Here is a 12065-nt window from a genome sequence, read left to right as displayed (position 1 = left end):
AATTTTTCATTTCCGTGCGGAGCTGCCGGCAGGGTCCGTTCCGGTGAGGGTTTACAGTTGTGGAAAAGCATTTCCTTTCATGTCTCGTATAAAGGAGTCTCTGTGTGCCGTGACATTCCTCATAATGCGATTCATTCCCGACTCCGGCACATGTGAATGCCGGATCCCAGATCCTTCTCCTGAACATCTTCCTGTCATCCATCACCCGCCTGCTGCCTTTCCCAGGGCACATTATAAGCACATAACCATAATTCTCATTATTCTTTCTTACGTAGTAAAGACTGTTTACTATGAAAAATTATTTGACTTATAATCTTATCAAATCAAATCCACTTTTATTTATAAAGCACATTTAAAATCCACCTTGGTTGATTTTAAGTGACATAATTTAAATTTAAGTTGAATTAATAATCTATTTTACATATAATGTTTTAATAATAATAATAATAATTCTAAATAAAATTTAATAAGCAATGTTTTTGCATATATAAGTTTATTATTGATAATTCTATACCTAATAATTCTAAATTAAATGCAATTAATAATTTATTTTATATATAATGTTTCAATAATTCAACTTAATTGTAATTTAAACAATTTAATTAATAATCTATGTATTTTACATTTAATAATGTTTTATTAATAATAATAATTCAACTTAAATCTAAGTTAAATGTAATTAATAATCTATTTATGATTTTATATATAATAATGATTTAATAATTGTACTTAATTCTGATTTAAATGTAATTAATAAACTGTATATTTTACATTTAATAATGTTTTATACATAATAATTCGACTTAATAATGGTAAATTAAATGCAATTAATAATTTATTTATTTTACATATAATAATCTTTTAATAATTTGACTTAATTGTAAATTAAACTTAATTTAATTATTTATTGATTTATTTTACATTTAATAATGTTTTATTAATAATAATAATAATTCAACTTAAAACTAAATTAAATGTAATTAATAATCCATATGATTTTACATATAATGATGTTTTATTAGTAATAATCCTACTTTATAATTCTCAATTAAATATAATTAATTCTCAGTTTATTTTACAAATAATAATGTTTTATTAATAATAATTCTACTTATTAATTCTTAATAACTTAATAATTCTAAATTAAATGTAATTAATAATCAATTTATTTGTCATATTAATATTTTAATAATTATACTTAATACTAAACATCATTAATAATCTGTTTACATATAATACTTTATTAATACCTCTGAATTAGAATTTAGAATGGATATTATCATTAAAAGTCACAATATGAAAGAATCTTAATGGTTCCAAAAACAGACTTTTCTGTTTTTCTCTTGATTATGAAGTGAAATGTGATCTGGACACACTTGTTTTCTGTTTATGTAAGACCTTACGTTTACACAAAAGAGCCTTACGTTGCATTTAAGTTCGCATTTTTCTGTTGACGCTTCATCAGACGTCATTAAATGAATGATTATTTTTGATTTATGCTTATTGGTTTTGATTGAAATTGTCCTGTGAAACGGGATTGTGCCACTGGAGGGTTCGGTCATTAATCGCAGCTGTGTTTCAATGTGACTTAAACTCACACTCATTATCTACAGACTGATAATACTTGATTCAATAATAGAGCTAATAAATACAGACCTTGGATGTCTTGCTTAGGCTGTTATCTGAGAAAAAAAAATTAAGATTTGCATAAATTAAGTGTAAATGATTCCAGCTCTAAATTCTCTGAGTCTTCAGCCTCATTAGGCGTTAAAAAAAAAAAAAAAAAAAAAAAAAAAATTTTGGTTCCGGTTGGTTGTCAGTTGAGGTCATGGGTCGGTAGGGACTTTTTTTTTTCTTTTTTTTTTCTCCAGTGGCAGCAAGGGATAGGAAGGAAATAATTTTTTTTTATTATTATTATTTACAGTAGCGATTGATAAGCTACTCTACCACCTTGTGTGTCCCAGCATGTTACACACACACACGCTGATTTTAAATGTGTGCGCGGGGGCAAACGGGGTTGCCTTATTGTAAAGTGTTACCGATTAGTTATACACCGATTCAGACGTCTCGTGAGTTCAGTGTTGGAAAGATCAGTTGTTTTAACCATTCATTAAAACGAATCGGTTCAAATGAGTCATTAGTTCGCGAATTAGACGTGTCATTATCGGACGTGTGCGCGTTGTGTGATTATCCCGGCGGTTAGGACATCCCACAAGATTTGTGCCATCACAGAAAACATTTCATCACTGGATAGTTTTTTTGTTTTATTTAAAGTGTGGGTTATATGTCAGCTGAATGTGTGGAACGCTTTTCAGAGAAGATAAGGCAACGTATTTTAGCACAATTCCCACCCAGCGGTAATTCAGGAAAAAAAGAAATCTCCGAATGCTCCACATGAAACTTTAGTCTTCCGACATTGCCATTGTGTCGATTTATTTTCATTAATATGTGCGAGGGAGAGAGAGCAAGACAGCGCTTAGTTTTGAGACGGTGAAGCCTATACTTCCGCCTGGCTCCGCGGAGAGAGCGCGCGCGCGACCGGGACTCTCTCTCTCTATCTCTATCTATCTCTCTCTATCTCTCTCTCTATCTCTGCTCGTTCAGTTCATGCGCAGCCGTGCATCTACATGACAACAACGATGTGTGAACGCCCGTGGCTGCCTCGTTTGTTCGCATTGCTGGAGGACAACAGGCTATACAAATACGGTGCTGTACAAAAACATAAATTATAGTTCGCCTCAAAGTTGTATTTATTTAATTTGTATTATTTCTTCCCCAAGCTCATAAAATAAATTTGGGTCGCACATAAATTGACAGGGTCGGTCGGAAACCGGAACCAAACTATTTTTTTTTTTTATGCCTTAATCAGAGAGTTTTAGTTTGTTAAAAAGTTTTTTTTGTGTGACTTCTCTCTGAAAGTTTATGAGGAAGTGCTGTTTAAAATCTTCTGCTGCTTATCCTCAGAGAAATTAAACTATAAGGGTGTGATTTAAAGGTAATTATTAAATTATAAAGCTGCGATGCAAATCCGTGTACACTACCGTTTAAAAGTAAGATTTTCTAATGTTTTTGAGTCTCTTCTGCCTCACCAAAGCTGCTTTTATTTGATCAAAAATACAGTAAAACCAGTTAAATATTATTACGGTCTAAATAACTATTTTCTATGTGAATATATTGTTAAAGTGTAATTTATTCCTATGATCAAAGCTGAATTTTCAGCATCATTACTCCAGTCTTCAGTCAGTGTCACATGATCCTTCAGAAATCACTCTAATATGATGATTTGATGATCAAGAAACATTTATGATTATTATCATTGTTGAAAACGGTTCATATTTTTGTGGAAACTGATACATTTTATTTTTCAGTTTTCTTTGATGAATAGAAAGTTCAAAAGAACAGCTTTTAATTTACATTCCCCAAACTTTTGAAAGGTATTGTATATTTTCTATCGGCTTTCATTCATCAGTTCTTAGATATTTTATTTGTCATTTGGTTTCACAGTAAAATCTCATTGCTCCACATAACTGTATATTAAAGTCCTCTTGTAGTCAATAATTTTTTCTCTTAAAACTCAACTTTGATCACCAAAATTACATATTTAAAGGTAATGTAATTCGACACCCTTGCCTCATTTAGTATGTGCGGTTCTATGAATATGCAAATGAGCCCCGCCTCCACTCACTCACTCAGCTCAGAGATCCACTGGTTGACGATCACACGTTGATCTGATTGGTTACATTGTAGTTTGTGACGTCAGAAACACCAGCGATTTCAAAGCGTGTTTTTGAGACTGTCTTTGGTTCACTGCAGTTTTAAGGAGAAAATACTCAGCAATGCTGTCGACTTATGAATTTACACATGGTTTGTCTTAAAGCACATTAAAAACACCACATAGACATATAAACTACATTAAAAGCTGGATCTACACCACATGGGGACTTTATAGATTTCATTTGTTTTGACTGGCTGTTATGTACATCCATGTTGTGCTGCTTTTTCCCTTATAAGAGAGGCCAGCTATTCTCCTGACGAGTAGGGCTGGGTATCATAACAAAATTTTCGATACCGATACCGATACCTTGACTTCGATACCGGTTCCTGATCGATACTTTTTTCGATACCAATTTTATGAAACCAGTTTTAACAATATAACAATACCTAAAAAAAAAAAAACGTATTTTTCCAGTCAGTTTGTTGACTTTTTTGCACATATTTTGAGTATGTAAAAAAGCACCAATGCTAAAGTTTTCTGTTTCCTAATCATTTAACAACATGTATTCTTTACTTCAATTAGCTCATTTTTCTTATGAAATGCATTACACACAGTCACCTCTGATAACAGATCACTCTAAATTGTAATTTAGACATATGCATTTTCTGTAAAGCTACTTTGAAACGATATGTTTTGTGAAAAATGCTATACAAATTGAATTGAATTAAATATAGGCTACTGGGGTGAGGGATATATGCCTCACGCTCAGCACACATGAAGCTTGCGCAAAGCACTGGCAAAAGTAGCCTAATGATTATGGATGTGTCGGGAAACGATAGCAAGGAGATATTTTAATTGTTTATTAATGAAGAAGTGTTTACAGTGTGTTGGCGGCAAAGATGATTATTGCGATGCTGACTCGTCATTCCTGCAGTAGTGAACGTGCGCGCGCCTATATGGATTAGGTAATCAAACTATTTATTCCGAATTGTTTCGTTTAAAAATAGATATATTTTGACCGTATATAGGACTATTCCTCATGTCTGTGAGGCAAGAATCCTATACGCTGAGTTTCGGGTTCATTTGTGACGCGCTCCAGTTCTTGTAGTCGAAGACGGATAAACTTTCTACTCTCAAGTGTGTTCTGTGGCCTTTCTAATGATTTACCGTGTTGCCTTCTGAGATAGGTAGGTACACTTTTGATCATTTCCACATATTTTCTATCTATCTAGGTTGGGACGCTTACACACACACACACACACACACAACAGCCTCACGTGCGACGAGCCACGTCTCTGGGCAGCCGCGTAAACTAGTGTTTTTCCGCCACAGCCAATCATGCTGCATGTTTATTCTTTAACTGACGTTGACGAGATTAGCCACTTAGTTACCAAAACTTGGTACCGAAAAACAAGACATGTTTCGATACTCGGTAGTATCGAGGTAATTCGGTCGGTACCTAAAAAGTACCGAACTCGGTACCCAGCCCTACTGACGAGTTTTTAATATATATTGCTATCATGTTAACCTCTTGCTCGACCAATGGTGTGTGTGTGTGTGTGTGTGTGTGTGTGTAAGAGTCTCCCTGATGAAAGCAGATGAGTGATGTTTTATAATGATGAACAGATGGTTAGAGAGGAGAAGGAAATATCATTATGTCTGGAAGCGTTATGATGAGGAGATGAGAGGAATGAGGTTTGTTGAGGAGAGTCTCATGTGTTGAGTTGAGGAGCAGTGATGGATTGTCTCTCTCTCTCTCTCTCTCTCTCTCTCTCTCTCTCTCTCTTCTGCATGGTTTGAGGTGAGTGTGTGTTCGACTCGCTGCAGTGTGATTTGATTTGAATGGTGCTGTAGTTTTACCCCAGTTCAGATGACACTGTTGTTATTACATGATCTTACACACACACACACACACACACACACACACACACACACACACACACACACACACACACACACACACACACACACACACACACACACACTCTCTCTTTCTCTCTCTCTAACACGCATACACTCAAACACACACACACCAACACTCTATTTCTCACACACACACAAACACACACACACAAACACACACACACAAGCTATATATACATACATATATATATATTTTTTTTTTGATTGTCCAGTTTAGACATTTTACTAACTATAGTAACTTTGTAACTACATGTTAAATAACTCTCATTAGAGTATTAGTAGAATGTCTAACATGGACCATCGAAATAAACTGTAACCATAAATTAATTCTGTAATTTCATGGAAAACATGTAAACACGACTGTGTGTGTGACTCCGTGATAATTCTACAAGCGTTGACTGAACTTCTGGATTTGTGTCGGTGTGTGTGTTTGTGTCAGTGTGTTTGTTTGTGTCGGTGTGTTTGTGTGTTCATTAAGCACTTGGCCTTTAATGCAGCGTAACATCAGAAGTGCTGAAGATCTCGCGGGTCATTTAACAGCAGTGTGTGTGTGTGTGTGTGTGTGTGTGTGTGTGTGTGTGTGTGTCGTGGAGAAGTGAAGAGAGGGTCTCTAATCAACCGGCTGGGTCACAGGCTCAGTCTTTCTCTTTAAAGAGCGTTTAATCTCTGCAAGTGCTCCGTGTGTGTGTGTGTGTGTGTGTGAGTGTGTGTGTGTGTGTGTGTGTTTGAGTGTGTGTGTGTGTGTGTGTGTGTGTGTGTGTGTGTGTGTGTGTGTGTGTGTGTGTGTGTGTGAGAGAGAGAGAGAGAGAGAGAGAGTGTGTGTGTGTGTGTGTGTGTGAGAGAGTGAGTGTGTGTGTGTGTGTGTGTGAGAGAGTGAGTGTGTGTGTGCGAGAGAGAGAGAGAGAGAGAGAGAGAGAGTGTTTGTGTGTGTGTGTGTGTGTGTGTGTGTGTGTTGTTCTCTGTAAGATCTGCTGAATTTGTTCTGCAGAAGATCTTTGAGTCTCAGCACAACTGTAAATCAAACTGATCCCATGAAAACACGCTAAAATCATAAATAATATATTAATATTATGAAATTGACAATTTATATATAATATGTGAAACTTTACAGGACACTATCACAATGGACTTAAGCTTAGGAGAACCAATTAAGAGATTAGATTAACGATTAAGAGATTTTTTTTTTTTTTCAAATGTGATTTCTGTTTTATCACCTTTCATGTTTTTGTGCAATTTAAACACACTCTTTCCTCAGGGCGTCTGCAGTCAGGGTTATTTTTAATCTGTAGCAGCTGCAACATTTCTCAAGCAAGAGTGAAATTTGTGTCAACAGTTATTTACAGAGACAGTAAACAGGCACGCATCTAATCGACGGATAACGGTTACGTCCTGTGTGTGTGTGTGCGTGTGTGAGCGGGACAGTTTGGTGTTCCGGGATCTCGGGTCGCAGGGCTATTCCAGGGTCCCGCTTCGGGTTTCATCTTTGTAATGTGGGAATACGGAGGAGGGTGTGTCTGTCTAAATCTGCTGCCGCTCTCTGGAGTTTCTCAGCTATTTTCACCTCGACAGACATAAAGTCTGAGTGTGTTTAAACACGGTTACTGTGGAGCAGAAACACACACACAGCTCCGGTTAACGGTTTAACGGAATGATCGCTTCCCCAAAACATGTGTCCCTTAAAGGATTAGATCACTTGATAATTCGCTCTCCCCCACGTCATCCAAGATATTAACGTCTTTCTTTCTTCAGTGGAAAAGAAATGAAGGTTTTTGAGGAAAACACTCCAGGATTTTCTCCATATAGAGACTTCAATGCGGTCCAACGGGTCGAAGGTCCAAATGTGAGTTTCAGTGCAGCTTCAAAGTCTCGACACGATCCAGCCGAGGAATAAGAGTCTGATCTACACTAACCAGCGCACATTTTATTACAAAATAAACATTTAGATACTTTTATACCACTAATGCTTGTCTTACACTAGCGCCACACATTACGTAATCACGTTGGAAGGTCTTGCGTATGTTCCGGTTCAGAAATGTAGGATAGGGCGAAAAACTCACTTATTTTCTCCTCAAACTTCAAAATCATCCGACATCGTTGTTTTACCTTTTTATTTTTGTTGTAAATGGTGTTTGACTTCGTCTTTGCACGTTCTCTTAGCAAACACTGGGTCGGTTCTTCCGTCTATCTTTCTTTCTTTCTTTCTTTTTTTAGTGCGGAGGGATATAATTCACATCTGTTCACATGCGTCACTTTCACAGCTTTACCAGTTTACAAAAATATTCGTTAAACAGGAATAGCAAAACTCTCCAGTGACAAATCCTTCATTATACAAAACACCTCGATGTATCTCTGTAATTATCCTCAGTTTCAAAACAGAAACTATTTACACAAGAATGGGAGGAAGTCACATCACTCATAATTAAATAACATTCAAACATTCAATCTCTATCAAAAAGGTATTTGGTTCAATAGGAGTTATAGGGTGTATTCACACCAGGAAAGTCCGATAGTTCACTTGCTTTGGTCCGGACAAAATACAATTTTTTTTTTTTTTTTTGGTACGGTTCGCTTTCACACTGCTCTTTTTGCAAGTGAACCAACTCAGTGTCATTGGTTGTTGCGTTAAATCTTACCCAGATACAACAGTGCTATTTTCTGATTGGCTAACAACACCAGAGGAGACGCGCTTCCTGCCGGTTCCACAGTGAGAGCGGCGCGGCCAGAGTTTTGGGCGCTGCGGCATATTAAATATATTACAAATAGTTTTTCAGCGTGAGAAATACAATGTGTGGCGGGAGGGCGTGACAAAAGACCGAAATGAGTGACTGTCACGCTCAATACGTGACACTTGACAGCCCTGTCACTCATTCATTAATTCATTCATTCCAATGATGCACACACGACGCGCAGAAAGACGCGCAACAGTATCGTGTGGCCAGACAGCGCGCCGGAATGGAATGTAGTAGGCTGTCAAATTTTTCCTGTTAACTCAAAGGCGCAGTGCTTTCTTGCAATTGGGTCGGTTCATGTTCACACCGTAAACGAACCGTACCAGAGTTCGTTTGGAACCGTACCGAGACCACCTCTTCAGCTGGGTCTCGGTTCGGTTGTTTGGTCCGCACCCGAGTTCGATTGCTGTATTCACACCTGCCCAAAAGGTCCGCACCAAGGGGGTAAACGAACTAGAGTTCGATTCAATCGAACCAAACAAGGCAGGTGTGAATACACCCATAAACTCAACGCGTGACCTTTCAACGTGATTACGTGAAGTGTGGCGCTAGTGCAGGACGAGCATTAGTGGTATAAAAGTATATAAATGTTTATTTCTTTTATAAAATGGCTGATGGTTTGTCTAGATAAGACTCTTACATATTAGGGCTGTAACGCGATTAAAATTTTTACTCTAATGTATTACACGATGTGGCGAATAATTAATCGGACCTCAAATATGGCTGAGAAATGAAACCCAAAAGATAATTTAAAGTCATTATTATGTTAAATAATAATAAAGGTGCACATGGAAAGCGCCTTGTGCACCCTTCGGCGTTCTACAAATAAAATTTGATTGATTGATTAACTGAGAAAAGAGTCAAATAGACATTACAAAAGTAGCTTCAGAAAGAAATATTAGATTTGATTCAACATAGAATTTATTTCACTTTTAGGATACAACAATCGTTGGCTCTGGCTTTATCTGTAATATTTTCGTTGGCGATGACAGACAATACTGTGTGTGAAATATAACACAATATTAATTTTCCATTGAACTGTTGTATAAGATCAATGTCACATTTGCACTTGTGCAATTCGGGACATGAATAGTTAATTAAACTAACGCATTAAATCGACAGCCCTGATATATATATATATATACATAAATGATATGTTTTGTATGATAATATAATTATATGAGACTGTCCTTTTACAGTACGTTAACTTACGTGTCCTTATAGTGTACTTACCTAAGAAAGTACTAGGTAATAATGCTTAATTTTACAGTGCGTTAACAGATGATCAGGTGACGTTTCATGTGTTTGTGAGTTTTGTGTGTGCAGGGACTGAACGGGAGTGTGACGTTTGTTCTCACACAGAATATGAAGATCACATTTTGCATCTTGCTGAAGCACCAATTAAACACACACACCCGTCGGAGGCCCTAAAGTGTGATATTTCACAGAAAAAGCGTGAAATCTTGCAGTCAAGGTTAAAATTACACCCGTGTCTCGGCGCTGTAGGTTCTGTCTGAGATCTCTTCACCTGTGTCAAAAACACAAGAAATACAGATTCAAATTCATCGGATGCATATTTCATACGACTCAGATTTCGCCTCAAGTGCTTGGCTGGATTTCCATGATTTAGATCCGTTCACTTCAAGCTGTGAGTGTAATTTTCATTCAGAAACACTGGCCTGTAAATCTCACGCTGTTATGCTGTTAATGTCTGAATGTGTTTGTATTAGATAACTCAATATCCACATGTTGCTCAAGCTTCAGAACTAACTACACTTTGCTTTACACTACATGTGTATGATTTCTAGAAACATCCTGACTGTGTTGTGTGAGTGTGTGTGTGTGTGTGTGTGTGTGTGTGTGTGTGTGTGTGTGTGTGTGTGTGTGTGTGTGTGTGTGTGTGTGTGTGTGTGTGTGTGTGTGTGTGTGTGTGTGTGTGTGGGTTTTTGTGATTTGTGAGGACTCAAATGTGTATAATGACATGGGTGTTACACTGGTATTACAACTTGAACGTGATTTATGAGGACATTTCATGAGTCCTCATATTTCAAACGGCTTTAAAAACATACTAAGCAGTGTTTTATTAAAAATGTAAAAATGCAGAATGTCTCCTGTGATGGGTAGGTTTAGGGATAGGGGCAGTGTGTGTGTGTGTGTGTGTGTGTGTGATGGGTAGGTTTAGGGATAGGGGCAGTGTGTGTGTGTAAGTGTGTGTGTGTGATGGGTAGGTTTAGGGATAGGGGCAGTGTGTGTGTGTGTGTGTGATGGGTAGGTTTAGGGATAGGGGCAGTGTGTGTGTGTGTGATGGGTAGGTTTAGGGATAGGGGCAGTGTGTGTGTGTGTGTGTGATGGGTAGGTTTAGGGATAGGGGCAGTGTGTGTGTGTGTGATGGGTAGGTTTAGGGATAGGGGCAGTGTGTGTGTGTGTGTGTGATGGGTAGGTTTAGGGATAGGGGCAGTGTGTGTGTGTGTGTGATGGGTAGGTTTAGGGATAGGGGCAGTGTGTGTGTGTGTGATGGGTAGGTTTAGGGATAGGGGCAGTGTGTGTGTGTGTGTGTGATGGGTAGGTTTAGGGATAGGGGCAGTGTGTGTGTGTGTGTGTGTGATGGGTAGGTTTAGGGATAGGGGCAGTGTGTGTGTGTGTGTGTGTGATGGGTAGGTTTAGGGATAGGGGCAGTGTGTGTGTGTGTGTGTGTGATGGGTAGGTTTAGGGATAGGGGCAGTGTGTGTGTGTGTGTGTGTGATGGGTAGGTTTAGGGATAGGGGCAGTGTGTGTGTGTGTGTGTGTGTGTGATGGGTAGGTTTAGGGATAGGGGCAGTGTGTGTGTGTGTGTGTGTGTGTGTGTGTGATGGGTAGGTTTAGGGATAGGGGCAGTGTGTGTGTGTGTGTGATGGGTAGGTTTAGGGATAGGGGCAGTGTGTGTGTGTGTGTGATGGGTAGGTTTAGGGATAGGGGCAGTGTGTGTGTGTGTGTGATGGGTAGGTTTAGGGATAGGGGCAGTGTGTGTGTGTGTGTGTGTGTGTGTGTGTGTGTGTGTGTGTGTGTGTGTGTGTGTGTGTGTGTGTGTGTGTGTGTGTGTGTGTGTTGTTCTCTGTAAGATCTGCTGAATTTGTTCTGCAGAAGATCTTTGAGTCTCAGCGCAACTGTAGATCAAACTGATCCCATGAAAACACGCTAAAATCATAAATAATATATTATTGCTCTGCAGTTGCTCTTTCACACATCAGTCAAAACTCAGGACAATAATGTTGTCAAAATATTTGTATATATGCTTTAAATATGCCAGATTAAATTATATGTCAATGTATTTCAGAAATTTGCATCAAATGGCATATGTATTACAGTAAAATATGTATATATACATATATAGCTACATGACTAAAGCATTTGTAAACAACGCGTCCTCAGTGGGACTGTCAATCACGAGACATGAGCTCGTACAAACACACTGCTCAGTCTTTCATTCCTGTTTGTGAGGAAACTAATAAACCTCTTCTTGTTTTAGGCTCAATATACCAAGATCAGATTGCAGTAATTGATATTCTAAAGCGATTTAAACACGCCTCGAGCAAACTCTGCTTTATTAAAGCGTCGACTAGCAGAACTTTTCTTGATTATCACAGCAGAATTGTAAAGGTGGCGGGGGACAAACCCGACAGACCAGCTCTTATGAAATATAGTTCAGGATTAATTATCTC

General features: G+C 37.9%; 1 protein-coding gene across 2 annotated transcripts in view; it reads left to right on the top strand.

The window, feature by feature from the left end:
* igsf11 (immunoglobulin superfamily member 11) overlaps positions 1-12065 on the top strand; it is a 141700-nt gene that overhangs the window by 68511 nt on the left and 61124 nt on the right. Inside the window, exon 1 of one of the 2 annotated variants that reach the window (XM_077207155.1) lies at positions 7211-7478. The exons of the other annotated variant lie outside the window; for it this stretch is intronic. The gene's annotated coding sequence lies outside the window, so the exon portion shown is untranslated. Of the gene's footprint in view, positions 1-7210; positions 7479-12065 lie in introns of those variants that run through there. 2 annotated transcript variants of the gene reach the window in all.

The sequence above is a fragment of the Siphateles boraxobius genome, unplaced genomic scaffold (genome assembly GCF_051911475.1).
Source record: "Siphateles boraxobius isolate OS27281-9 unplaced genomic scaffold, OSU_SipBor_1 6, whole genome shotgun sequence".
NCBI lineage: Eukaryota > Metazoa > Chordata > Actinopteri > Cypriniformes > Leuciscidae > Siphateles > Siphateles boraxobius.
Note: the sequence above shows the minus strand (reverse complement) of the source record. Positions and strands in the feature narration are given on the sequence as shown.